Source organism: Lepidothrix coronata, unplaced genomic scaffold (assembly GCF_001604755.1).
Source record: "Lepidothrix coronata isolate B3197 unplaced genomic scaffold, Lepidothrix_coronata-1.0 Scaffold37, whole genome shotgun sequence".
In the NCBI taxonomy this organism is placed as follows: domain Eukaryota; kingdom Metazoa; phylum Chordata; class Aves; order Passeriformes; family Pipridae; genus Lepidothrix; species Lepidothrix coronata.
Window position 1 is genome coordinate 4,207,712 of NW_016690217.1, and position 6,530 is coordinate 4,214,241.

Below are 6,530 nucleotides of genomic sequence, written 5' to 3' on the forward strand. Positions count from 1 at the left end.
ATTTACATATTCACATCACGGAATAGTTATTAATTGTTTGAAAGCTTTTAAAAGGCTCACAGAACTATTCTTCCTAAATAAAAAAAAATCATAAAAAATCAGAATAATTTGCTTCTCATTTAAGTTGTGGCTTTGAGCTTTCTGTCTTTTTTAACTTTTTGAGCTTTCTGTCCAGTAATTGTTGTACTAAAGATTTGAGGAAAAGACCATACTGTTCAGAACTCATTAACTTTTTTAATTTTACTACAAAGTAAAAATCAGACATTGATTTAGAGCAGTTCTTATTTTTCACTCCTAAGCAAACCTGATGCTGAAATCTTATTATACCAGAACTATAAAAAAGCATCCCTCTCAAATTCCATACAACTCATTAATAAATCAACTGTTTTGTTTGAAAACTAGATAGAAATTTAAAATGTTTCAGTATTTTACAAAGCAATGACCTAAATAGTCAACTAGTGTTTGCCTTGGGTTCAGCACAAATAAATCATGCCAGTGAGGTTCAGTCATTTCCTCAGTTTGAAGTGGAATGTTGCCAAGAAGTTACGTTCAAAAGCTCACATTGTTGGGTGTTGTAGTTATTGTTCAACAGAGACTGCTGAGAATTGCATCTGAGGGTAGACAAAGGTGAACATAAAAAAAATTAAGGACCTGAATTTAAATCTGACAATAACACAGAAAGAAGTATGACTAATTTCATCCTACAACATCACCTGAAACTTCTGGTTCTAAATGTCAGGTTAAAAGTTAATGTTCAAAAGCAGAGTTTTCCACTAATATTTCCTCAGACTTTTATGAACAGCACTTGAATTTCTCTGTGATTTGACATTATTTACTCCTCTTGCAATCCAGAACTTACAAATAAATAAGCAAATATTTTAAAAAAGGAGGGATAGTTAACCATTTTTTTTAACTGAAAGTAAGACATAAATCTGGCTTTGATTCATAATTTGAATAAAGATTGATTGCTGTTATTTTAACTAAATCCTTCCATTATGTCTTCCCATTAGCTGCTTATGAAATTAAAAATTACAGTTATTCAGAATAATTATTAAAAATAATATAGAATATATTGTTTGTTTAACTACCCACACTTATGCAGGTGTGTTTGTGAGATTACTAATGTATGATAACTCTGGATACTTTTTTACCTTGGATTGTTCTATTTTAGACTGGGTTGTGTACTCTTCTTCTTTAAAGATGTCATGAGAGTTATATGTTGACCCACACTCATTTCCCAATTTCAAAACAACTGTAATTGTCAGCCCCAGGGAAGTTTAGTCTTGTAGAGTTGTCTTTGTTTGTTTGTTTATATGGGGGTGATGGTCTAGAAAGGACTTATTTCTTATACTATAATATAAAGGAAAGATTAATAAAGCTCTGTGTTACCATTGTTTACTAACTATTACAAGGAAAAAAATCTTTAACTTGGGCCTTAAAAAGTATTCTTACTACTCTCAAGTCTACAATTTCTTTCTCTTCAGTGTTTCATGCCATGATTTCCTTGGTCCTTCAGTTTGCCAGGATGTTGGAATAAGCAAAACACTCTCCGACTTTAATTCTGGTTAGTTTTATTTTTTTTTCACTAATAAGAAAATACCTTTTTTATAAGGATTAGTTTTTCCCCTCCATGCACAGGTAACTGCAATCTGTAATTACCTTCCTAAAAAGAATTTCCTGATGGTTTTTCTGTTTGGAAAAGATGTTCAAGTTTAAATAACAGTATACACCAAAAAAAAAAAAATAAACAAAGACCACCAAATTTTAGAATGGTTTAGGATGCAAGGGACCTGAAAGATCAACTACTTCCATCCCCCCTGCCTTTGGCAGGGACACCTTCCACTAGACCAGGTTGTTCAAATATCGCCTTGAACACTTCCAGGTATGGGGCATCCATAACTTCTCTGGGCACCCTGTTCCAGTGTAATTGATTCAAATCCTTATCTGGTTCAATGGTTATTCATCCAGATATATCTCTTATTGTAGTGTGTTTTCAGTTTATAAGTTCTAAGATTTTTCACACTTTTGACTTGAACTACCCATTCAGATGATGATATTGATAAATTATGGACAGTGGATATTTAGGAGAAAAAGAATCAGGATTACATACATGACAAGAATTTCCTCTGATGCATCTTTCTGTCAATCATTGAAGACCTGATATGAAGGAATCACTGTGCTCAGTAGGTGTCATTAAGCCCCTATTTCAGAAATTGATTTAGTCTGTTTTAACACTTTTATTTCTTTGACTTTCTCACTTGTATCAGTATAACAAAGTAGCATTGTTTCCTATATTCAATTACTTCTTCCATTAAAAAAGAATGTCCCTTATGTACCCCAATAATGTATTTTTTTTTTGAGAGGGGAGAATTTGAAATAGGAAATAATATTTCCCATTCGTCATCTATAAAAATTAACAAATTTTATAGACTTGTAGATATTTCTCCTCTTTCTTCTACATCTTGTCAGAGCTTTGTCTCTTACACTAGTCTTTGAACACATACAAATATATAGTGTTATTACAATACAAACGGAAAATATTTATGCTACTACTGTTCTACATACATATCAGTTTGGAAAAACAAGTTACATTAAAAATATTTTAGATGTATTTTTTAACTATTTCTACTAACAAATCAAATCCCATTCCAAATAAAAATTAACAATACATGAATATTAATATGCTGCTGTTTTATCAGACGAGGTTGCAATTTGTTGATCTTTCCATGATTTCAAGTTTTTCTAAGATGTCTACTGCTCGGGGCAATGTAATTTAAAAATATTTTAAAAATAAGGAGGGTCAGAGATTCTTCTAATAGTAAAAAATATATGTTTGAAAGGTGTATAAATTAGATGCTGGAAAAACATTTTCACTTGTTCCTTTTCTTCTAAAAAATAGTTTCCTTTAAGTCCAGAATTTTCATAGAAATATGTCAAATTTATCTCTATTAGAAAAATCTTTGTTACATTTGTCCAATAAACAAATAAGTAATATTAACATTATATATATAAATCATATTTAATGACAATAGTAAAACATGAATAATGCAGTCAACGAAATACATTACATGAAAAGATTTCAGTATTATCTAAGTTGGCAATTTCTAAGATTAAACTGAAAATTCATTGAAATTTTTGAGAAAGAAGTTTGGAAACTGCAGAATAAAAAATGTTATGAAAGGTAGCATAACTCGATTCTGACTGCCTCCCTACAATTTACAAATTCTCAGTAAATATAAGCCGCAGCTGATAATATGATCCCTTTTCTTTAAAATCTCCTTGTTTGCCAGAACAGAATAATTTACAATTGAAGACAAATCGCATTAAACACTCACGAAGGGAATGAGTGTGTCAGCAAGAGCAACCCTTCCCCATGGAATTGCAACTTGGAAAAATTTTAGTACACAATGATACCAAAAAATCCCTATTTAGCTTCTTTATGTTAACAAGCAGGTTTATAATCTTTCTCTGAGGAAAATAAATATACCTCTAAATGTATAATATTGTCCAGTTGTCAAAAATGGGAAAATGGAAAGCGAAAAAAATCGAGTATGATAATTACAAGAAAAGTTCTATAGATTTTTATGGAAAAAGTGTATTAATATCAGATTCTATACTATTATAATAGCTGTTCAGAAAAACACCTATGCAAAAGCCTGTAATTAACCATTACTCTGGACTACATTACAGTTACTGCAAAATTGGCTCCAACGACATATAATGTCACTTAGAAATTGTCTGTGTACCGTAAACTAAAATATTTGTGTTTATCACATAGCCAACACAACATTTCAGATCTTTTTTAATCAAAGTTGTAGTTTCCTGAGTTATCATTTCGTACCAAATGATAAATGAAAAGGTAGATGCTAATCAATGGTTTGTATTGAATAGTGAATGGGGAGGAGAGATGTTTCATTCAGGTGCAACCATATTTTCTATGTCATAACTATCTGCAAAATAACATTTATCTAAGCACATTGTACAATGAGGTCTAGCATTTATTGGGCAAAGCTTTGGCATCACAACGGGATTTACTCTGTCTATATCAAGGACAGCACACTCACAGAGCAAACAGTAACCCAGGGATTCCAACTACAAGAGGAAATACAGGTTGCTATGTTACAATTCATATAGGTTTTGCAGCAACAGATGGACATTTTGAATGGAATTGATGCCCGTTTGGCTCTTTCACCCTGCATTTCCAGAAGTTTGAGTTATAAAGCAAACAAGCCACAAAATAGGTTGAGCTTGCGGAACATGATTCTGAACACACTTGATCCTTCTCTCTCATCTTAAAGGTATAGACAAAATAATTTATATTCCTTATTTCTTAAAATCAAAGCCCCAATATTCCATGTATAGCAGACATAACTCTCCTCTCTTCCTTCTGTCATTAAGATTAATTTCAACTTACTGAGCTAGAGTCCGATTGTAAGATGTGCACAAGTGGACCCCTACAGCTTGTACAGACCACTTTGAAATCCATGGTTCATGCTGTGACTTTTAAAGTCCATTTCATAGCTTCCACAGAGAAGTAAATTGGTCAGCTTCCTGATCATTAATGTACGTCTTCTGTATGAGAGCATAGGAAGAAAGCGTGGTCAAAAATGGGAAGATGCAGGAGAACTTACAACAACAAAGAGATGCAAACGCAGTAGTTGAAGCCACCTATTTGTAACCTTGTGCAAGTTTGGAGCTGGCTTCCCGCCAAGTCTCCGAAACTCGACAACAGAGCCTGTTTCCCAAAGAGAGAAGAAAAAAAAAAGGAAAAACCAAACAGCCAAAGCTATAGCAAAAATATATATTTTACGTATAAAACAGATATATACAGTGAGAATACTATATACCTATAACCCCAGAAACCCCAAATAGCTTCCTAAAAGGGAAGAGGGGAAGGGAGAAGGGAAAAAAAGACAAAAAAAGGATGAAAAGGGACAGAAGCAAAACAGGTATGCACAATCTAAAATATCTGGTAAACCAGCAAAATAAAGAACAGGCAAAATCTCACCACTTCCCTTGAGAGAAGCAGGATGGTTGGACACGGCCCAGCACCCTCCCCTCACACGTGGCAGACATCAGCAGTCACTGCAGGCCTCAGCTCCAGATAAGCAAGACCGAGGCAGGGACCCACCGTTCTCAAACCTTACTGGAAAGGAAGAGAGCAAGCTCTCTTATCTATGCCTTATTTGTACCTCAGGTTACGTAAAGGAATAGCGTGGAATACTTCCTGGGTCACCTTCCTAGTTCCTTCCTGGTAACAAGCTGGTCTCCAGGAAGGCCTAGGGTGAAAACTATCACAAACCTGCATTTAAATAACGAGGTAGATATCAATTTGACTATGACACTTCAAAAATTCATATTTTCAGGTTACATGTAAGCTTTTACAGCATTCAACATCAGCTAAAGTTGGTTGACTTGGTCTGGTTTGACTAATGCAGGAGAGATATTTACCAGACTCAAGAGACGTATTGCTTTGGGAAGAAACAAAAATACGGTCTTTCACAAAGAATCTAAACAGGAGTAGGAAGAAAATGGTGTAGTATTCCTGTTCTTTGGAGTCATATTGTGACATACCTACCTTCTCTGTGAATGCAGCTGTCTGATCTATCCAGCCTGAGGTGTTGGCATTATGACATGGGCTTCAAATATATACAACCATATGCACAACACTAGATGTGTTACGTCTGCATAATAGAGGTTTGAAATTTCTGTTCTGGGAGGCTGGGCAGTGGACAACAATTTGGTTGATATTGCTAATAATACTCTCTTACTAACACTATTGCTTTTTTTTTTTCATATAATAGCACAACATTTAAAAAATTCTATTCAGAACAGATACCTTCCTGAATATCTCCCTTGTGATGCTGGACTAAGACACCCTAGCAGCAGTCATAACACCCTATGCGATATCATTGCCTTCCAAATACTTTAAAGTCTTAAAACTGGCAGACCCAGTGCTCATAGGCTTTCTGTCTGTTCCCTTTCTGCCTCTCCTATTACTTGTTACTGCTTTTTGTCATGTGTGCTTCCCTCATCACTATCTGAAATGAATCTGAATCTTGATTTTAATTCTTCTGTAACCCCTTTTTACTACTCTGACAGCCAAAAGACACTTTCTTACTGGCTTAAACTGCAACTGCTGCTAGGAGGATAATGGCCGTGTTAAAAGAGCACTGCTAACTCAAAGACTGATTGGGAAATTGCTCTACCAATTGATGAGCAATTGCGAACCACACTGAAGTTCTTCTAAGCTCTAACAGGAAGCATGATAGTCCTTGATTTTCCATGGTTTGGGGAATTTAATGACTCTTGCTGGGTTTCTTGGTCAATTTCATTCAAAGAATTGTGCAGGATTGACCCCATCTGATGAATTAGACCAGACTCACCTGAAAGCATAACTCCAAGTCATATTTCAGAAAGACATGAATATATTTTGCCATCACTGTGAACTTCCCAGGAGTCATATAGAAAAAGGTAGCATACTGAGACAGTGTGTTCTGCAGATCTTGAATCAGGACTAACCAGCTTAA

General features: G+C 34.5%; 1 long non-coding RNA gene across 1 annotated transcript; it reads right to left on the reverse strand.

The window, feature by feature from the left end:
* Nucleotides 1–423: 423 nt before the first annotated feature.
* LOC108496150 lies at nucleotides 424–5,562 on the reverse strand. The gene is made up of 3 exons (XR_001874345.1): nucleotides 5,009–5,562; nucleotides 4,415–4,572; nucleotides 424–611 (listed from the first exon to the last, which is right to left on the reverse strand). It is a non-coding gene; the product is annotated as an uncharacterized LOC108496150 (long non-coding RNA).
* Nucleotides 5,563–6,530: the final 968 nt, after the last annotated feature.